This window comes from Triturus cristatus, chromosome 1_2, assembly GCF_964204655.1.
Source record: "Triturus cristatus chromosome 1_2, aTriCri1.1, whole genome shotgun sequence".
Lineage (NCBI taxonomy): Eukaryota > Metazoa > Chordata > Amphibia > Caudata > Salamandridae > Triturus > Triturus cristatus.
In genome coordinates, this window is record NC_140580.1 from 585,175,174 (window position 1) to 585,198,361 (window position 23,188).

Genomic DNA, 23,188 nt, shown 5'->3' on the forward strand with positions numbered 1-23,188 from the left:
TTAATATTCGGGAGCCCCACAGTGAACTGTTTATGGGAGTGACAAAAGAATATGAGGGGCTCATAGCTAACATCATGGAGGCCTTGGTTTTGGAACTCCCAGACCTCGCAAGCTTGTACACCTCCGTCGGCCAGCGGAGGCGCCTGGGCTGCGGTCTAAGTCTTCTTGGCTCTCCAGATCGTGGACCGAGAGCTGCCACTTCCCTTTCCATCCAAAAAAGGGGAAGAAAAAAACCACACACGCCCAGTCCTCAGATATTTAAAAAAAAGTGAAGCACGTGTTTTCAAATAAGAGGTGCACGTCAGCCATTGGCTGCTTGCTCACATGACAAGAAAGGCGTGCGGCCATTGTGAAAGTATAAGCAGGCGCCATGCTGAAACATTAACCCACTGACTAGATAAAGCAGACCGTGTAACAACACAAGTAAAAAGTCCAGTCATTATGGGAGGCTACAATTGCAGACAAGGCGGTACCATGAAGGGACTACTAAGCCTATTCACGAATGAAAAGCAACGATTTCGCAAGGACAGTAACAGGAGCCAATTGAAAAGATGGGCAGGAAATGGGCAGAGCTTCTATGCCATGCCTCAATACAGCATGCATCGCAGAGCAGCGTATGCTCTCCCAGGCTCAACCTAACACAAACAGCCTGCCCCACACCTAGGGCATTACTAGAACTTGTTACCTGAATACCTCGGCATCACCTCAAAGGGAAGCATTGCAGAAACTGTGCAAGGGGACAGAAAATCTTTGTGGAAACTGTGACCATCCTTGCCCGATAAAGAACAAACACTTCAGGTGTGAGGGCTGGTTAACAGAACTGGAAGAGAGAGGAAAGGACTGTACTGAAACCAGTGCCAGAGAAATGGACTAGATGCTTGAGAGCCAGGATGGACCAGGTGGGCTGAGGAATCGATCAAGGAAAGGGTGTGCAAAGGAACAATAGAAAAACAACTTCCAAGAATGGGCCGACCCAAATACCAAAGAACCACAGGCAAAAGTAAACTTTCTATGTGGAGGTGCATGAGGCAGCATCCATACAATGACAACAAGCAATTTGATAGGGTCAATTTAAATCCATCTTTAGCTCCTCCCGTTTTAGATTTAGCTAAGTGCATCAGAATAAGGAGCAAACATTTGCCACATCTCATTTCAATAAATAACAACGGACAACCCTACCCTAAAACATTTGTATGTATATACGGGAAATCATATAGGGAAAACCTAGCTCTAAATCGAGGGAGTGCAGTACAAAGGGGAAGTAACGGAGAGAAGCACGGATCAGGGGATGAAGAAGTTTAGGCAACCATTACAAGGGCGATTGCAAAGTGGTGTCCATCATACAGGGAGTCACACAGGCCTGCCCAAATATAATGCATGGGAGGCATTTACCACTGTGTGCACCCCCACAAAAAAGGTTCCCTTAAGAGTCTGGGAGGTATGAAAGGGGATGCATGGCACAAGAATGCAGCTAAACACTGACCTGAACGTGAACGTAATCTCATATTACATTTTTGTACATTACATACATAAATTAAATGTACGACTTCCACGAAACAAGTGACCTGATAAAGAAAAAAAACAGAAACCATATTCTGAACAAAATGGAATTTAAACTCCCAGAACAAAGTTAAAAAAAGTCACCGTGAAAACTGCAGAAGGGGGGTCAATTAAAGCCAAACAAACACACTGGAAATACATTAAATCATTTTGCTAACTACAAAAGCCTGCACCCGATTGTGCACAGTAGGCAGACGTAAAACATGTAAACCAAATGCACCATGTCCAGGTCTATAGGGTAGCTGTCAAGAATGTCTTTAACTGAATGTTTCCTACAGCTTTCTACATTTGCAGGTTATTAAAATAAATAAGAAATTTCAGGTGCACATCTGGGGCACTTGGCACAAATGTACAAAAACACACGTGGCAGGATTAAATACGGAACCGACAACTGCTCGTCAATTCAAGCGACAAATATATTTTCTAAATAAAGAACCACAAACATTGACATCATCGAGACACTGGGAGAAAGTGTACAGACGTGGCAGAGAAAGTGTGCAGACGTGGAATCTCTGACCTGAAAAATAGATTGGGAATTATGTAAAATAATTTAAGCAGACGCTGGTCAAGCAACCATCAAAGAATTGGATCACTGCACAAGCCAACACTTCAGTAATGGTCCTTGCTGCCACCTACTGGCACAATATGGTTATGACCAATTATTTTGCTTTCACACTGGTTCTTAAAATACAGTCGGGCCCTATCTATACCCATCACCCATGGGGACCAAACTTTTCTAAATCATGCTGCTATTTAGTGTAATTAAGTTAGAGCACATGAAAACCAAACTTGTTTTCCACTGCTGTTACTCAACAATGGTTCTCGCCACTGTACTAATTTGCATGTTATCTCAAAAAACATTCCCTCACTGTGTTCCCAAACCCTTCCTGCAACATTGACCTGGACTTAAAACTAGTTCATTTTCATTGCCAATAATTACCCTGCTTACAGTCCATCCTCTGCATGCTTCTTCTCTTCGAGCACAGCTTACTTGCTTGTTTGCCTTAATTTTCATGATTGTACTTCTGTAAATGGCCCGTACACCAGAATCTCGCCTTCTTTGAAACGTTGCCCCTGCAACTTAGCAATAGCTGATCTCCAAACCCAACTCATAACACAAATAAACTGGAGTGAAGGCATGGAAGGATTTCCTTGACTGCAGATGACTGCTTCCAATAACCAACAACACTAGCATGCTATCCGCCTTAAAGCACTTATATATTTGATATTACAATACAATTGTTTTCATTGGCGGAGTATGTGACCATATACAACAAACTTGCAGATGGGTAATTTTGAATAACAACACGCACAATGAACACCATCCACTCCGGATCCCCTACGGACCCCTGCCCACATCACATCTTCAACACGGCCGACCACATCATCGCACCCCACCTCCGCGACATCATCAACGCCTCCTTCAACACCGCCACCTTCCCGGAGTGCTGGAAACACGCCGAGATCAGTGCCCTGCTGAAGAAACCAACTGCAGACCCCTCCGACCTCAAGAACTACCGCCCCATCTCGCTCCTCCCGTTTCCTGCCAAAGTCATCGAGAAGACTGTCAACAGACAGCTAGCTGCCTTCCTCGAGACCAACGGATCCCTCGACCACTCGCAATCCGGCTTCCGAGCCAACCACAGCACGGAGACCGCCCTCATCGCAGCCACAGACGACATCAGATCCCTAATGGACAATGGGGAAACTGCGGCCCTCATTCTCCTGGACCTCTCCGCAGCGTTCGACACTGTCTGCCACCGCACCCTGGTACAGCGCCTGAACAACACCGGCATCCAGGAGAAGGCCCTGGAGTGGATCACCTCATTCCTCGCCGGAAGAACCCAGAGAGTCCGCCTCCCCCCGTTCCGGTCAGCGGCCACCGAAGTCATCTGCGGCGTTCCACAAGGGTCATCGCTCAGCCCCACCCTCTTCAACGTCTACATGAGCCCCCTCGCATCCATCGCACGTCAACACAACCTCAAGATCATCACCTATGCCGACGACACCCAGCTGATCCTCTCCCTCACCAGCGACCCGGACGCCGCCAGAGCCAGCCTACACGAAGGGATGAAAGACGTCGCCGAATGAATGAAGAACAGCCGCCTGAAACTGAACTCAGAAAAGACGGAGGTCCTCATCCTGGGATCATCACCCTCCGCCTGGGACGACTCCTGGTGGCCCCCCGCCCTGGGAGCCACCCCCCAAGCCAACGGACCACGCACGCAACCTAGGCTTCATCCTGGACTCCTCCCTCTCGATGACCAGACAAGTCAACGCCGTCTCGTCTTCATGCTTCAACACCCTGCGCATGCTTCGAAAGATCTTCCGGTGGATCCCCACCGAGACCATGAAGACGGTCACCCAGGCCCTCGTCACCAGTCGGCTGGACTACGGGAACGCCCTCTACGCTGGCACCGCCGCCAAACTCCAGAAGAAACTCCAACGGATCCAGAACGCCTCAGCACGACTCATCCTGGACATCCCCCGACACAGCCACATCTCCGGACACCTGAGAGACCTGCACTGGCTCCCCGTCAACAAAAGAATGACGTTCCGACTCCTCACCCACGCACACAAGGCCCTCTACTACCTGGGCCCCAAGTTCCTCAACAGCCGCCTGACCTTCCACAAGCCCACCCGCCAGCTCCGCTCCGCCAGCCTCGCTCTCGCCACTGTCCCCCGCATCCGCAGAGCCACCGCCGGAGGAAGATCCTTCTCCTACCTGGCAGCCAAGACATGGAACTCCCTCCCCATCCACCTCCGGACAACGCAAGACCATCTCGCCTTCAGGAAGCAACTCAAGACCTGGCTGTTCGAGCAGTAGCGTTCCCCCCCCCCCCCCAGCGCCTTGAGACCCTCCGGGTGAGGCATTCACGTTCCCTGGCTAGATCCTCCTCCCGCTACATGGATGAGTGTGTCTGCTGCTGGCTTCCCTCCTAGAGGAGAAATCAGCGAGAGGCCCTCTTCATTCTGAATGCCTATGCCCTGGCATCAGAGGGGAGGTTTGCTCTACCACTGAGATCGATCCCCAGTTACTAGCCTAGCCTTACTCCAATGTCAAGGACAGGATCCTCGTTAGTGCATTGACTGAACACTCAAACACTGCCAAGATCACATCTTAAATACAACAGGCCGCCCCGTCCGCCTCTGGATGCTTTGGAGTGAGCCACAGCACCCCCCCGCTGACTTATACATGGATGCCTTCCATGGTTGGACCCATTTTCTCTTTTTGGGGAGACACTCACGCCTTCATCTCCTACGAAAGGCAACATACTATTCTTCGTTTGGACCCCAAATTAGTGGAACTGGCAACCACCCATTCTAAATGCCACAGAAGGTCTCCTCTTTGGGGACAAATGTATTAAGTTTATTTAAAAATAAGTCTCCTCCTTGACTTCCCGGGACAAGGTCAAAACCAATATGAGTAAAGCAAGCTTCACTTTTTTCCAATCGACTGGCGATCTCTGTGGGCATTCGACTGGCCAATGTTGAATTCAAGTCTCCAGCAGCTGCCTCTTCCGTGCACACATCCTCCTTTGTCTCTCACCTTCTAGACTTCTTCCCTGAGGGAGACCGTTCCACCACCATTCAAACAGCCAGGTCTGGAATGACGAAGACTTTCTTGTCGGGGGTTGCATTACCTTTTTCTGCTACAATCGCACACAAGAACTTCAGACCTTTGGGTTCTAGAGCCTGCCCACTGCATAAACTTTTGGGGTCCCTCCTTCCGATTTCGCAGCCCCTCTGCCCATTCTCTTCCTGTGGTAGGGAGGTGGACCAGAAGATTACAGATGGTTATATAAGAAAACAAGCATTTGCAATGCAATAGGTCTCGCATGTACGCGAGTTTAAGCTATTGGCATTGTAAATGACAATGCCTTTCATTTATGTTTTAAAAACGAAAACAAAAATAAAAGACATTGTCATTTACAATCAAACTCGCGTAAATGCGAGACCTATTGCATTGCAAATGCTTGTTGTGATTGTATGCAAACGTGTCCCCTGGTGTAATTATAAAACACATTTGTTTTACCAATTCACGGACTTGGCTACATTATTTTCAAGAAAAATACTCTAGATATATAACAGATATGTCCTTCTGATGGATGGTGAATTTAGATTTTCCAATATGAACAGAATGCTAGTGGTAATATATATTTCGATTTTACTTTTTAGAAACGGATGTGGGAGCCACTAAGAAGGCCCATTTAAGATGAAAGCAGAGAACGAGTGCCTGCTAAGAGTACCTACAAAAATGACTTTTATGGTAAGTCTGCATTGCAAGGGATTTGTATAACTGATTCATGATAGCCTATATGGAACAACACTATTAAACGTGTAGAGACTGATAACATTGGAATTTTATCTAGTCTAGTACTAGTAAGCTCGGAAAAGATGTAATTGGTCATTGTAAGTTAATTGTCTTATCACATGCAGCATGATTTGCTTATGGTCAGAAAAATAATTTTTTTGATGACTTCTAAGGATTAACAAAAGTGCACCAAATTCGGATTATGGGATAATGATTTGATTAATGAAGTACATTTGTAATGTATATATTGTTTTAATATTTGCCATTAGGTTTTGTATAATATTGGCTGTAGTCTTGAAGACGTTCTTGTTGAAAGAAACACATTACCTGCAAGCAATTATAGCGATATAAGCAATAACATGTTAAATCAATAAAGGATGCTTTAGGACGATACATTTTGATTTGTGTGTGCTGCCTGTTATTAAATGGGCCGTGTCTATGGACTCATACATCTTTGCATAGTATGCTGAGAAATTTTGGTTTATCAGCAAAAGGTAAATACGTCGAAACAAGGAGATATATAGTGCTATTTCTAGCTTCACCAATGTATCAAACTATGTGATCTTATAAAAATTAGTTTTGAAGCAGGAGCGCGGGTCCCTTGAAAGCAGGGCAAGTATCCACTGCTTCCCTTGGATGCTCTGGTTCATAGTGACCCGATGCAAAACTCCCAACTCCTGATAAAACAAGCATTGAAAATGCAGTGGGTCTCGCCTTTGATTAAGTTAAAGCCATTTGCTTTGCTAATGGTATTGTATAGCAAAGCAAATGGCTATAACTTAATGAAAGGCGAGACCTATTGCATTTTTAATGCTTGTGTTTGTATGCACTGGAACTTCTTCAGCACATTTGTCGGGGTGGACAAATGAGGATCATGCATCTCAAGTGGGGTCCTAGACATTTCATTTTTTTTTTTGCACGTGTTGAGAATTAAAAAATTTAGGGCAATAGGTGACGTCACGTGGCGAGAATCACACAGTTTTGGTCAATTGAGGCCGGACCCCGTACTTAATTAAGGAATGGTCGAATTGCGTTAAACGATTGAGCGCAATCTCTGACCAAAACAAGACCCCCACCCCAAACCGTTCCCAAAAGGTACTTGCATTGCATGCCCTGAACAATCCTCTCAAACACTTCAATACAGCAGAAAAACTGAAATGTGAGTCGCCAAGGAGCAACTTCGGTGGTGGGGGCACTGCTGGTACAGATTGGAAGTGCTTAGAACCAGAACAAATAATACGGTGTTCTACAAATTCCTGTCCCTTGAACGTCCAGTAGAAACTGGAAGGAGGGGCGCTGATGACTTCCCCCTCTCCACTTGCAGCGCTGGTGTGTTTACTAGCTGGACTCTAGGAACTACATGCCTGATTTTGTCGCTTTTATGAATGGTTTCCTCTGTCGGCCCTTATGAAAGCCTACTTTGTACGATGAATTGTGGTGTGCCTCAGGGATCCTCTCTCTCCCCTCTCCTATTCAATCTGTATATGTTCCCTCTGATTCACTCCCTCTGCAATTTTGAGGTCGCTTGCTTTAACTACGCTGACGACCTTCAATTAGTTTTCAAAATTGACTCCTCTCTTACGTCGGTTTCAAGATTTCAGGCTACCTTATGCTTTATTAGTGATTGGATGAATGCCAGTCAACTCAAACTCAACCCCGATAAGACCGAGTTAGTCGTGAGTGGTATCTCCAATCCTTGGAATAACAACTTTTGGCCTCCAACATTAGGTAACCCTCCTCCACCTACTGAATCCGTGAAAAGCCTCGGTGTGATAATCAGCAATGATCTGTCCATGAAATCTCAAATCAGCGCTGTGACATCTTCCTGCTTTTTCCATCTACGCAGAATTCGCAAGATTTCGAGATTTCTAACTACCGAGGCTCTCACTGTGGTTCTCATGGCTTTAGTCATCTCTCGTATTGACTACGCCAATTCACTTTATGTTGGTATCGCAGCGTACCAACTTCACCGCCTCCAAATGGTTCAGAATCAAGCTGCTCGTCTCATCTCTCAGCAACCACGTTATCAACATGTTCGTCCCCTGTTGAAAAACCTTCACTGGCTCCCTGTGGCCAAGCGTTGCATTTTCAAACTGCGCTGTACTATTTTCAAAGCCTTAGCCGGTCTCGGTCCGGCTTTTATCTCCTCTTTGGTTCTTCGGTACACCCCTACCCGCGCTCTTCGCTCATCTCACTCTAACCTTCTCGTTATTCCTCCTTGCAAGCGGAAAAAACACGGTGGACTTAGCTTCTCACTTCTGGCTCCCCAGTTATGGAATTCTCTCCCCCTGGAACTTAGACTTGAAATCTCTTTTCCGCGTTTCAGAACCCTTCTCAAAACTCTCTTATTCACTCAGGCCTACCTATAAACATCTGGTCCAGTACACTGTTGCTCTTTATCGTATAGCGCCATGAAACCGTTGTAGTGTACGAGCGCTTTATAAATTTTTTTAACATAACATAATTTCAGAGCGGACCCACCCATTTTTAGCACACAAATGGCTTTTAGTTTTTAAGGCATATAGTTAATGGAACGATTTCTGCCCTCCACATAATATCACAGAAAATATGATGCGCAGACCTCTTTCTGTAGACCCAAGGAAGCGGCACCGCCTCTTCACACCCCCACAATATTATTCCTTATCCCATCACCGCCACCAAAGCGTCAGACTCAGAGCTGGGATTGGTAAATGTGCTGGGGCTCCTTAAGTTTAAATGTGATTTACTGAATTAAGCGCCCGCTGCCAAGATGTCTGTGTAACTTGTAGGCCACGGGTTTGGTCCTACAGATGAATAAACGTGCATCTCTTTAAATAGCACCATGAACGACAAATGTGTTAACCCAGTCGCTATGCAATATACAGAACGATATGCTTAAAATATCATTTATTTTAAACGTAGAGAAAAAAACCATTTTAAATCCACGTGAAAGGCCCGTGCTTTCCCAGGAGCACCAGAAGCAGAATCCCGTGAATGGAACACTCATTACCTGACAGGCCATCTAGTGTGACGTCACGAGGTCAAGACTACGTGCAGAGGGGAGGCCTCTACTGCGGAACATGTATGAGCGAGACAAGCAGACGGGGAGAGAGAGCGGTACAACATTTGGATAACCTATGGTCCTTTGACGTCATCCTTTCTGACCACAGGGATGAAAGAACAGCACCGAAATATTTGGAAAAAAATGGAAGAGAGCAGATAAGATACAGACAGTTTTTGACAGAAGAAAAGGGAGCGAAGAGGAACAGTGTGTGCATCTGAGTGTGTGTGAGAATGCAGGTGTGAGTGCATGTCAGACTGTATGCAGTCTGTTCAGAAAATGCAAAGAAGGCAGGTGAGCGATGGCAGGAGGCTTGCATTGAAAAACAAAAGAAACAGAAATGGGAAGGAGTAAAAAGAGAATGGAAGAGGTTTAGAAGCAAGTGGGAACACGGTCAAAAGAAAACGGAACGGAGAGAGCCGGGACAAACAAAACAATAGACAACAGAAAGGGGGGACAAGGCATGGTAGTAAGGAAGGGGCGAAACGAGAGAAGAGGAGAATATAAAATAACAAGAGGGTGGAGGAAGGAGTTGAGAGAAAGGGGAGAAGAAAGAGAGAGACTTGGGGACAGAGGAAAAAAGACCTGACAGAAGAAATCAAGAAGAGAAGTCAGGGAGAGAAATGAACGGGGGCTAAACCTTGGCGGGGGGGGGGGGCGGAGGGTTGCACCTACTTGGTTTTGCACTCTGAGCACTCTGGTGACATGCTAAGTCCCCACTTCCTCTCCTGGGCCGGTATCACAAGCCCTCTCGTGAAGCCATGGCTACGATAGATAAGAGGGTAGCGTTGCCCTTACTCTGCACCCAAGTACTCAATAAGCAACCAGAACCCTTACCTACAGTCCCGGCTCTGGTTGAGGGAAGCTGTGCCCTCAACATTCACTGAGCCCTCTCTGATAGACGAAAGGGATTGGGTGCCCTCAGAGGCATCCCAACACTGTCCTGCAGCTCTGGCACTGGTTGTTTGTTGTAACGCTTTTCGCCCTAAGTGGGATGGGTATGCCCAGACGTGGGTCCCGTGCTCACTACGCCACTGGAGTCAAGCTATCCTGGCTGATGACGGCTGATAGCCAGAAACCGGTCCTAGGATGCTTGATTCCGGTCCAGGGAAGACATGGCTTGGCAGTTCGGGCTGGACTGTTCCCATGAGGCACAGGGTCAAGACTGATTTGCATATGGCCATGTCTGAACTGGGGTGGCGTAGTGGGCAAAAGAATGATGGATTTAACCCAGATCTCTTGACTGGGGGAGAATGTTTGCATTGTCAGCATTCCGTCCATCATTTGTTTGTTGTAATGGAAAGGAGAGCTGCCCTCAGGCTGCACCTAGAGTCCTCCGCCCACACTGAGACCCTCTCCTGTCACTCCAGCTCCAGAAAATGCAAAGAAGGCGGGTGAGCGGTGGCAGGGTGCTTGCATTAAAAAACGAAAGAAACAGAAATGGGAAGGAGTAAAAAGAGAATTGAAGAGGTTTAGGAGCAACTGGGAACACGGTCAAAAGAAAACAAAATGGAGAGAGCCGGGACAAACAAAACAAGAGACAACAGAAAGGGGGGACGAGGCATGCTAGTAAGGAAGGGCCGAAATGAGAGAAGAGGAGAAATAAGAGACAACAGAAAGGGGGGACGAGGCATGCTAGTAAGGTAGGGACGAAATGAGAGAAGAGGAGAAATATTAAATTACAAGCGCTCGCCAGGCAGCCGCTGTTTATTTTTGCATCGCGCTTGCACTTTAAAGTGAAAGCGAGATGCAAAAATAAACATGCAGCACCATGTCTCCTTTTTTGTCCGAGTCATCCGGACTGGATCGCATGGCTTGTTTACATAACATGCCTCCTTGCGATAAGAAACTGCTTCACGACTGCCGTGTCCGGATGGGCCGGACAAAAAAGCCAAAAGGAGGCACCCCAGAAAGCTTATTTCCAATGGCAGGCCATCGTTTACCATAAACGGTGACGCCAGCCAATGGAAATAAGGGGCGGGACTTAAAGCCCTTTTCTAAAACTCCTCATTAACAATAAATCTCGCCGAGCAAGCTGAGCATGCACTCAGCAACGCTAGGCGAGACCTAAAAATTGCAATGCTCAGATGCATCATAAGGTCGTTCACACCACAAAATTGCAATAGGAATCTTGACTGGTTTGTAATGGTTATGAAGGATGCATGTGTATGAAACTTTCATTATGCAGGTACGGCTTAAATGTTGTTAGGAACAGTCCCCAGTCACATACGGAGAACACAGCAAATCTCCGTTGCCGCAATACAAAATAAAGGTACCATAGACCACACTACTTTTCTCTGTCTCCAGTGGCTGGCTTGTCCAGCCAGCTTTATCTCATTCCAACCACCGAGCAAATTAGTTTGCACATGGACGCAACTTCTTAAAGAACACATGTATTACTTGCTCACCACTTGGGCTGATTGCTATAAATGGTTTAAGATTAGACAGTCACTAGACTCAGTGGTGATAGCCTCCTAAATTGTAATAAATGGGATAACTCACAAATTTCTGGTGTTATTCTCAAAGTCCCAGACATCCGAGTAGGCCTCGAGTAGTTACTTCCTTGGCGTGTCCCTTTAGGGGCCCAAGTACTTCTGGTCGAAGGTCAGGCGTGCAGCACCTGTGGATATTGGACTTGCGTTCGGCAATGCCTGCTGCCCTAAGCAAAGATCCCTCTTCACTCCTCCATCTCCATAACACTGATTAACAATAACCGGCAACTAGGCACATGCGCAGAACTCACTCTGGTGGACAGGAAGTGCAGGTCTTTCTGGAAACCTACACGCATGCATAAATCTAGTTACCGGTTTTAAAATTAAACAAGCTGTTGCCATACCATTACGCGAATGAAAAAAAAAACGAGGAAAGAGAAAGCACGCCATGTGCGTTGTGCGTGCCTGCAGTGGGAAAAACTCATTAAATAAAGTAGAGCTCACAGGAAACATGATCCGTCACTACACGCCTCCTTTAGATAAGAAATACCCTCATGACAGCCGTCAAGCAAACAATCCAGTCCGGGTGGGTGGGGCCTAAAGGAGACAGGGTGGTCACCAAAAAGCCTCACTTTCAATCGGAGGCCAGCGTTTACCATAAAGGATGACGCCGGCCAATAGAAAGGATGGGCGGAGCTTCCACTCCACTTCCGAAATCGCCTCGACAATAGATCTCGCAGAGCGAGCAGCACATGCGCTGCAATGCTAGGCGAGACCTAAAAAGGGGGGTATGAATCCCACTCCTGCAGAGGACATTTTTAAGTTCTATCTTCCTTTTCCACAAGAAGAAAAAAAGAGGCCTCAGGCGCGTCAAAACTTTTGTTCCTTCTATGAGTGGATAGTTTATCATCACTTCAAGATGGAGGTTATCCATCTTCTGTGCTACACTCCTTCACGGAGGTTGTTAGTACAGCTCGATCTACGGAACAGAAGGCCTAATATTCAAATTGGATACGTACCAAACAACAATCCCTCATGAAGTTTAAATGGAGGCACCATACTACTTGGCAAATTTTTCCCATCCCTTGATCTTTTTTCTGACCCTTGCTGTTTCATCAAATACTTTGTGTGTAGCAGCACCCCTGTGCACCAGAGGACTTTGTCTCATGTACTACATTCAGATAAGACACCAGTCTGTGGCGACCCTTTCCCTTAATCTAGAATGGATAGTCACCCTCACGCATGATTTAGGTTTTCTTATGAACTTTGTAAACGGTGTCCTGCTCTCCAACCCAGGTAACAGACTTTTTGGGGTTCACAGTGGACAGGGTCAACTGTACTCTGAAGCTTCTTATCAAGAAGATTTTGCACTTCAAGTAGGAGCTGAAATTCACTTTAAAGGAGCCCAATGTCTTACCTCCGAGATCCCATGCACACAAGCTCGGCCTTCTAGCAGCCTTGATTCAAGCTATCTTTGTGGATCCTCATTATTGAGCCCTCCTATGCTGGAAATCCACCTCCATCACCAGGGCTGCCACTAATATTATCTCATTCCTCTGGAAGATGTGTCTCGTGCAGAGCTGTATTGGAGGCTCTTCCACATGGAAGGATTGGAATGGCAGGGTCACCTTTGGCTCCTCTCCAGATGTGATTATCAATTAGGACGCAAGCAGATCAGGCTGGGGTGCCAACTCCACCAGGTACTTGTGGTTTCCACCCAAGAAGAATTGGCATATCAACTCCCTGAAAATTCTGGCAGGCACCTTTACCATCACAGGTTTCATCAAGCACAAGCTCAATGTTGAATCCTGTTAAGCATGGAAAATCTATCAGCAGTCTGTTATGTCAACAAGCTTGGGGTGGAAGATTCAAATCTCTGACAGATCTCTTTAAGTACCTTTACGAACATTGCCTTTGCAACAATCTCTATGTGGTGAAGTAGTACTGTCCCGGCCTCTCCAACTCCATAGCAGCTTGTTTTTCCAAACACTTCTGGGATTCCAGTGACTGGATGCTGGATCGGGATATTTTACATCTCATCTCTGTCCTCTGGGGATGATTTTGCTTCCTTGTTAAATGGTCAACTTCTCTTTTTTGTGAAATGGGCTCTGAATCTGGACACCTTTCTTACAGATTAATCTCCTTTCAGGTCAGGACTTTTTTCCAGTAAATTTAGTTGCCTAATCATTTACTTCTACAAGTTACAGTTGGAAAACATCAGCCCGTTGATAAACAAATTGGGAACATTTTGAAGTTCAGTCAGGTTGTCATTCCCATGTCACTTCTGTTTGTGTGAGAATGCGTTTGTTTTTAGAACGGTGTGCTTTCTCTCTTGCAGGTAAAATATTTCCATACTAGCGGAATCTTAGTAACGTGAACCATTTTTGATGATCTTTAAAACCTGTTTGGAGCACGTACTGTTGTACAACTTCAACGAGCCTTACCACTAAGCAGATTTTGTCTTCATTAACGTTGCTCATAGCTCAGTTTCAAACTTTAGCCTGAATCAGCTGCCGCCCCCTATTGTTGCTGATCAGAGGGCCTTGGATAGAAGGCCACCTCTTTATCAGTGTTGCAGTTCAGACACCTTTAAAACAATGTTGTGGTACACAGTGTCCAGGATTCCATTCGAGTGGATGATGGCATACTGATGTGCGTAGAGATTCCAATTCACAATAACAGAGACTGGTGCCTCCTAACAAGTTACACACCAGTCTCCCTGCCAGTTGTTGTGGAGAAAAACAACTTTGCCCGCCTCTCCTGCAAACATTTATTTTTTTAGGGTTGCAAACGTTATTTTGTGGTAAAGTGCAAGGGTGACACCTCATTGGCCTTAGAATGCCGAACTCACATGTGGGTAGGGTACTAAGAATCTAAAGTATACTGTCTCTTCCTTAAACACTTATTTCCTTTGAAGTTTATGGGTCTTAGAAGGTGCCTTTTCTTTGCTACTGTTCCACTATTTCTCCACCATTTTGTTCTGTCATCTAAGTTTCTGAACTATGCTATTTCTTTGAAGGAGATTTCCTTCTAACTAACTTTGTTTTGGTGCCTTATCTCTTTTAGGAGAGTTTGGTATGCCAGGGATCTGTTCCTCTCCGATCTCCATTGATCTTGAAGTTTCCTGTTGACGTTGGATGCAGTACTGTCTTCATCTTATCCTTCACAGTTGGCAATAAGAGAGAGTGTATGCTTCTGGAGAGCTTACTTTATGGGTCTAGTGGCATCTACAGCCTTTATGTCATCACATCTTATTGCTGCTGTCAGGAGCAGTCAATAAAGGGATTCACATATTATATGTGCTTCATTGAATTTAATACAATCTTAGATTTCGTCTTCACTGAAACAGGGAAAACCTCTCCTGTCACAAACTTTCATATTGTGACACAATTAGCTTTACTAACTACAATAAACAGCCATTGTTTTGTACAGTTCCTTTTAAATCACCTGTATAAAAAGCTATTCATCCCAAAAAGTATGTCAATATAAAATAACATAAATTCAACGGTTTGGTTGCATCAATCATGTAAATAATGCACAGTTTAGTGACACAACCAATGTGCTACATTAAAACAAAGTACACAAATTTACCCAGTTTAGAAAAAAGCTTGGCTGCCACACACCCTGCTGGTGTAATAATGTTTAGGCCTTTTGCTGAGCAAGGCATTCTAAGGCAGCCAAGCACAGCAATTTTTCTAGGCTAAAGTAGCACAACATATACTTGCAATCAATTGTATACTGCAATAAGGTCATACAAAATTAAAGGTGACCCACAAAGACCCAGCTATACTCAATAGGAATTATTTTTCAAATGGCTCTAAATTAATTTTTTTCAATAACTTATGCCGGGAGGCGTCTCAGTATGCAATGTTAAGTGATAGAAATAAAAAAGCATGAATTTACAAAATGCGGATTTCTTGAGTCATATTTTCATGGGGGGATGGTTTTTTGTTAGGCACAGACTTTGAGATTTGTCCTGTGAATTCACTTAAAGTCAAGTAGGAAATAATGATTCACAGCAACTGGGAGCCAGCACGTTTCTGGGGTAGCGGGCATGTCCACGACAATTTTATACTCCATGTTTCGGACTTATATCGATCTTAAGAACTGTTAGTTGTTCTCTTATTCACATCCTCCTGTGGAACATTGACTGGATATTGAAGGCATATTTGTGCTTTATGGGCAATACAAGACATGAATTTTCACCATATCTTGGTGTGGATATCAGGTTAGATGAGTTTGATTCACAGTAGCAATAGAATTGGTCCAGCACTGAGAGCCCTGCGGGAAGATGCCATGTGGCAGCGCTGCACCTACCTGGTTGAGGAGAAGTGGGACTGTTCATCTCCATTTGTGGGGCTTTGATGTTTGTGACTATATCAACAAGGCCTGTTTTGCAAACATTTTGACTATGGTCCACTCCTGTATGTCCCTCGGGTTGATGGTGAGGAGGGACAATTGTGGTTTTCTTGGTGCTGCTGGTGTGATGACTGATTCAGGTTATTTTTCTGGGTGAAAAATTAAATGGAGCTGCACTTGTTAATTGAGTGGGAAATCATGATTTGGGGATTATACGGACGCTTTGCTTGAAAACTTTGAAGAGGTGATGCTGTCTGCAATGGTATGTGTGATGGGTGACCAAGGTCATGAGATTTCTGCATGAGGAGTGCAGTCTTCTAGTCATCCAGAAACTGGGTCACAACGTTTCTGCATTTGATTAAAAAAGGACCGTTTATTGTACGGCAACACAAAGTATTTTACTTTTGCAGATCGTAGTTCCAGTGTGTAGCTAGCAATAGTGCCTTTCAGGGTGAGGTTGAGTGAGTGGATGTCCTTTGCAGAGTCTGCTGTGGCTGCCAGAAAGAAGAGGGTGTGCTTGAGAAAGTCATTGAGGAACTCTTTGAAGGATAAGTGATGTCTCTAGGGTTTAGGCTTACCATACTGCATCCTGAATTCTCAAGAAGTATACTTTAAAAAAACCAAAAAAAACACAAGGTGATGAAATGAGTGCTTGAATTATTCTCAGCCACTGACAATCGCTCGGGCTGCCTTTCAGACAATTGTTTTTTCACCCACTGTGCCATTGTAGACGGGGACTACCTTATACAGATCAGTCTTGATCGTGCTCCAAAAGAAACATAGGAGACCAGGTCCCCTCATGATGTGAATACAAGGAACCCCAGACTGGTTTCTACGTACTGAAGTCTCATCAGTGAGGTACAGCCCTAGTCCTGCTTGCCTTCACAGGTGGTCGCAATTTGAAAAATATGCTTGCCCACACGAGACCTACTGCAACTTAGAATACAGCACAGACAACTTTATGATCACAACCAAAAACCACAGAACACTTGTCCTGGCCTTACCACACAATGGACACTACAACAGTACAAAAATGTTGATAGTGATGGGGTAGTGTACTTGATCACCTTTCGTTATGTTTTTTTGCTATGTCAGGATAACCACAAGCATGGTGAAAGTTCACAACATTGAGCATACCAGCATCATCAGATGCTAACGTTCCACAACCAAGATGACAACATTTGTTTTGCAATTGAATCGCCTTGAAAATGGCATCAGATGGACCATCAGTGAGAAACCCAGACCTGCTTTTTCCACTCATGATCAGAGCCACTGCCGGGGTGTGGCTAAGGCTGCAATGGAGGAAGACGTGCCTGGGTAGAGCTCCGCTGGAGGCTCCCCCGAACAGGCCTGGTTCTCCGCATGCGGCCACAACTGTAATCTGCTGTGATGCGCAGCCCCAGCGGGATCGTACGCCGGTGAATCGTGGCTGATCGTGGCTCACCAGGACCCTGCTGGAAGGCTTCCGACCGAGGGATGCGATTAACCTATGCTCCGGAGAGGGCCCTTTCCGCTACGCAAGCCCGGGGCTTGGCTTCGTCCACGAGGCCGCGGAAAATGGCGCTGCTGTGTCGCACCAGTAGGAGCGGGACTGAATAGAGATCGCCCCTGAATAACTGGTCGATGGTCCGTGACGGGATGTGGTCGGGACCTCTGCTGTGGCACCTGCCTGCTCCCGAATATGAGATCCTGCATTGCCCGCGAGCTGTTGCGGCAGGAGCGTTGGGCCGTGGACGGAGACGCTACCCGAACCGCCCGCTGAGCTGCTGCCGCTGCGACGGAATCGCAGCAGAGAATTCCCGCACGAAAGGCAAGGGCTGCGGATACTTGCTTTGATGAGGTGCGACTGCCGACTGCTCGGAGAAGTGAGGCTGGGAACCTATGTGTAGCTGACTGGGAGGAGCTGCGATAAACTTCACCTCGGCCCTGCTACCCCCCGGGGAACGGCGGTGTTGAGGAACGCGACCTGGGCATTCGGTACTGCCGCAACTCGAGCGGTGATATTGCGGTGGGGGGAGCCCCAGACCCACACGAGAGCTACGGCTGTTTGTCCCCCCCCGCCGTTTATGGGTGCGGCTGCTGGAACGAGACGGGATGCAGTTGGAGCCCTTGATGCACTACCGGTGAGCCGCGGTGGGGGCCAGCTTTACCGCTCTGGTTGCTGGCAGTGATAGTGGGGAGGCGAGAATTGACTGGATCGGTGCCTGGTGGACGCCGCCATCCTTGGCCCCATGCAGCGCTGTATAAGGGAAGCTGTCCCTGAAGAAATACCTGCACGTCACCACAGGCTGGATTCTGGAGGGATACACTTCTATGCATGGGCGGTGGTGATGTATTGCCATGTTTCCGACGGCCCAATGTTGGGGAAAAACACACTGACACACTTCTAGGGGACTGCTGGACAACGCTCAAACGGCGCCTGTGCCTGCCCTGCTGGCTGGCTGGGGTTTGGGAGGGTGGCGCTCCCTCAGATATATTGCAATTCCAACACTAAGGCGCTTTGATTTTCAGCCCTTCACGGCCTAGAGAGGCGAGGAGGCGCCGACCACTGTCTTGGCGATTACTAAACGGCCGCCAAGGACACGCCTGCGGGTTGTTCGGGCGGTATGCGCAGAGACTCACTGTTCACTTGTTCAGATGGTTTGATGCACCCCTACCCTACATGAGTTGAGCGGCTGTGCGGAGAGGCTGGTGACCGCATTGCGGTGGAGACACTGGTGCACGAGGTGGCGGCTCCACTGCTGGGACAGTGAGTCAGGGAGTGACTGCTGATCGAGGCTCGTTGGTGCGGAGGGAGAGCTTGCTGTGACATCTACACAGAGGTCGCTGTGCAGAGGCCTTATTCGACGTAGAGCGACGCAGGTATACAGACTCTGCTGATGTCGGGTGGTACCCGGGCATGGGCCGGAGCAGGGGGAGTGCAGACCGTACCGCCGCTGTCCAAGCCAAAATCGGACAAGATGGCAAAGCAGGGATTGACAGACCAAGCTACAAGCAAGCTAGATGCGGTGCTCGCTGCAGTAGAACGTCTGGAAGCGACCATTCATCAGACTCGCACCTCCCTCGAATCTAAAATCGATAAAGTGGCCATTGACCTTACTCACCTCCATGCGGATCATCGGAAATTAACAGACCGCACTACTATCCTGGAAGCCACGCTTAGTGACGTTAAACCGCAAGTGACTCAAACAGATAAGCATGTACAGGACTTGTTGCATCGTGTAGAGTTTCTGGAAGACAGAGCCGAGGATGCTGAAGGACGAGCACTGTGTGAAAAAAACACAAGGGCACCCAAAGGAAGTTGGACAGGGACCTTGGGAGATTATATATTACAGGAAACAATGGTCCCTGAAAACAAAAGGAATAAGTGAAGCAATAAATATAGCCAAAATTGGTTCTATATTTCAGCCAGTGTACAGCCGGACAGAGGCACCTTTAATGAGTTGAGATGATTAACAATGAATCAAAAAAATTTAAGTATGATCTCAGTGGGATACAAGCCTGTATCCTGGGACTTACATATCGTAAGAACAAATTGTGAAAAGACGTTCAGGCAATTTGTAGGATGTTTCAATCAGAACATTATATAGAATAGCGAAACATCTGATACATTTACTGCCACCTTCACATTACGTTATGTACAAAGAATACAATGTGTAAGGTAGACAACTGTGTCGACGGCATTTCGATCCATATCAGGAGGATATCGGATCATCATCAGGAATAATCAATTAAATTGCCCATGTTGTAAAGCCTCATTGTACGAGGGCTCTAGGACTGGTGATGTGTCCAGATAATTCCTATACGACGCAAGTCTGGTAACAAGAGAAGTAGGGCGATGCCTACGGCTTACGGATTCCGGGAATACAGGTCACGGTGTAAAGTCTGTGATAGTCTCAGGATGGTGAGAGGATCGGATACCGTGACCACACCAGAGACGACTCGCTCGGGCAGCGCGAATGCACAGTTGTCTACCTTACACATTGTATTCTTTGTACATAACGTAATGTGAAGGTGGCAGTAAATGTATCAGATGTTTCGCTATTCTATATAATTTTCTGATTGAAACATCCTACAAATTGCCTGAACGTCTTTTCACAATTTGTTCTTACGATATGTAAGTCCCAGGATACAGGCTTGTATCCCACTGAGATCATACTTAAATTTTTTTGATTCATTGTTAATCATCTCAACTTATTAAAGGTGCCTCTGTCCGGCTGGACACTGGCTGAAATATATAACCAATTTTGGCTATATTTATTGCTTCACTTATTCCTTTTGTTTTCAGGGACCATTGTTTCCTGTAATAGAAGGGCGAGCACGGCGCAACAATATACGCGTGGTCGGTGTGCCGGAGCGATGGGAAGGTGGAGAACCCACCACGCATATGGAAAACTGGCTTAGGAGATTATTGCCTGAAGGCTCCCTATCGCCGCACTTTGTTATAGAGCGTGCACATAGGGTCCCGGCGAGACCCCCCCACTGCCGGATCGAACCCGAGGTCCTTGCTCCTCCGGCTCCTCAATTATCGAGACCGAGATGCCGTACTGCAGGAAACCAGGAAGCTCCAAGACATTCACATAGACAATCATAAAATAATGTTTTTTCCGGACTACACTATCCAAGTGCAGCGTCAGAGGTTCTAGTTCATGGCAGTAAAGAAGCGCCTCCGTCAAAATAACCTGAAATATTCCCTGTTATTCCCAGCACGTCTACGGGTGGTCTCAAGTGACAAAACGCAATTCTTCAACAAGCCGGAAGAGCCAGAGGACTGGCTGGATACCATTGCTGCTACAAGACCTCGAGACATCGCCGCAAAGGCAACATTGCCGAAATCAAGAGGCCCCTTCCGCCGTCGCCGAAGAGAACGCAAGGCGACGGGATCGCGAACACCACCTTCACCAACCATAGGCCCGCACTCAGAATTGATTCTTAGTAGACAACGGGACGCCCTGCAAGCGGTAGCAGAGATAAGCGACTCTTTGGTGACTGAAAGCGCATCTAATACCAGTCATAAGGGCCTCTCTAGTGATGATGAACAAATATATGGCCTCCCAGACTCGCAAGATTCGGTTGAACAGCTGGAGGTTACCCCACAGACTGCGGACACAATAATATGAACACTGTAACATCCTCTTTCTACGTCGCCAAGGATTCGAGGTATTAGGGTGTATGGGTGGGGGTACGTAGCCACTAGTAACACAACCCTATATAGACGCTGTCACTGTGACTTTGTTTGTATAAGTTGGGGTCAGGGATGGTGGCCTACCATGTGGGGGGGGAGACAGGCCCCACTAATGTACTCAGCTGTCAGCACATAGTCCCGGCCGTATGCCACTTGCTAGATACATTCTCCTGAGCAGTTGCACGTAGATTGCCTCATTTATATGACCTAATGCCTGCCAACGGGGAGCCCCAAGGATGCTAGGTGCACGATCTGCAGGCTTGCAAGGCGTAACACATAGCTCACCCCCCTAGATTGTCTAGATTGTAGATGTAGCGGTATGCAGGGTGGCGCCTCACAGGTCAGAATGCTGTATGGGATGTGTGATGTCTGGTTAAATGCAACGTATATGACTGCTAGGTTGATACAGAAACGTAACTGTTTTGTACACTGTAGATCCTATGTCTTCTTTTAAAATTGGTACGTGGAATGTGAGAGGCATGCATTCACCATCACGTAGGTATCATATATATTCCTACCTCAAACGGCATTGTATACAAATAGCTCTCCTGCAGGAGACTCACCTGGCCAAGGCTGAAATTCCACGTTTGCATCGCCGCTGGCGTGGCCAGCTATATGCCACAGGATATTCAGCTTTTGCACGTGGAGCACTGATATGGGTGAAGCCAAGGGTACCACTGACAATTTCGCAGTCAGTGATTGACGCGGAGGGCAGGTATGTTGTGGTTAGGGGTACGCTGGATGGTCGACCTATCGTGATTGCATCTCTATATGCTCCAAACACAGAGCAGGCTGCCTTTTTCGACACCATGTCACACACCCTGGCGCCATGGCATGATGTTCCCATGTTACTGGGGGGAGACTATAATAGTGTGCTTGACATATCCCTGGACCGCTCCTTCCCACCACTTCCAGGCACAAACACATACCATGCTATGAAGGCACTGACTAGCTGGGCAGCACAGTGGCATCTCAGTGATGCTTGGAGACACCGAAACCCAAACGACAGGATATACTCCTACTATTCCGGCGCCCATGATTTGCATGTGCGTCTAGACCGATATCTGCTATCGGAGACGCTACTTCCCAATATATCAGCAACTTATTACATAGGCAGGACGCACTCTGACCACAATCCACATATTTTGGAGATGCCATGGGAGCACCCCCGCCCGCCAATCCCAAATTGGAGCTTGCAACCAGATTTGCTATTGGACACGTCATTTCGCAACATGCTAGCTGCCAACATTATCCAATATTTTGAAAATAATACGGATACAGCCACAACGCCCCAGGTGGAATGGGATGCGTTTAAAGTAGTGATCAGGGGGGACTGTTCGGGCGCACAGGCGGGCATACGGAAGCAGCTGGAAACAGACTTATTACGCATTGAAACTGAACTGCTCCAAAGAGAAGATGAAGCGATAGAGGGTCGCACTGAACCTCTAGAGTGCATTAGGGAAGAACACTCCAGGTTACTGGATCGACTCCGTAATATAAATTATGCAGCACACTCCGCACGTACCCATCATATGGGGGATAAATCTGGTAGGTTGCTGTCCTGGCTGATACGTCAGGAAGCTGCCGTTGCGCCGGTGACATTGCTACACAATACACAGGGAGTCCCGGTGCGCATTCAGAGCGAAATACACAGCACTTTTGTGGAATAATTTTCCACGGTATACAGATCTCATCTGGCGGCCACAGATGCAGATATACAACACTTTCTTTCTACTATAACATTGCCACAACTGACAGAACACCAACAAGAGGAACTGGGTGCTCCGCTATTGTCAGAGGAAATAAGAGATAGCATTTATTCCCTCTCGAATGGTAAAGCGCCGGGTCCAGATGGACTGCCGGTTGAATTTTACAAGGCCTACTCAGATATTTTAATACCCGAGCTGCTACAGGGAATATGAGGCGGCTCTAGAGCACTCTGCGCTTACACCTACGCAGAATGAGGCAACGCTGATCTCTCTTCTAAAGCCGGCCAGAAGTCCAGAACTTCTGGGCTCTTATCGCCCGTTGGCTCTGTTAAACACGGACTATAAAATCCTTGCTTCCACTTTAGCTAAAGGAATAGCCCCGTTCGTGCCGACTTTAATACACGCGGACCAAAATGGGTTTGTTCCGACCAGGAGCACTTCTTTAAATATCCGCAGACTATTTAGACTTCAAAAATATGCAACGGTGAGATGGCCTCGATCTGGCTGTTTAGTGTTGGATCTGGAAAAGGCCTTTGACTCTCTGGAATCTAGCAGCCGTTCTGCGTAAGTACGGGTTAGGTTTCGCCC

The 23,188-nt window shown here is 46.8% G+C and overlaps 1 protein-coding gene and 1 long non-coding RNA gene across 2 annotated transcripts in view; one reads left to right on the forward strand and one right to left on the reverse strand.

Annotated features, from left to right (window-relative positions):
* LOC146867683 (uncharacterized) overlaps nt 1-15,218 on the forward strand; it is a 54,715-nt gene extending 39,497 nt beyond the window's left edge. Inside the window, exons 2-3 of the long non-coding RNA XR_014961932.1 lie at nt 5,740-5,830; nt 14,414-15,218. This is a non-coding gene — a long non-coding RNA (uncharacterized LOC146867683). The remainder of the gene's footprint in view (nt 1-5,739; nt 5,831-14,413) is intronic.
* The window catches only part of PCGF6 (polycomb group ring finger 6), a 226,331-nt gene that overhangs the window by 137,374 nt on the left and 65,769 nt on the right, over nt 1-23,188 (reverse strand). The gene's annotated exons all lie outside the window — the stretch shown is intronic.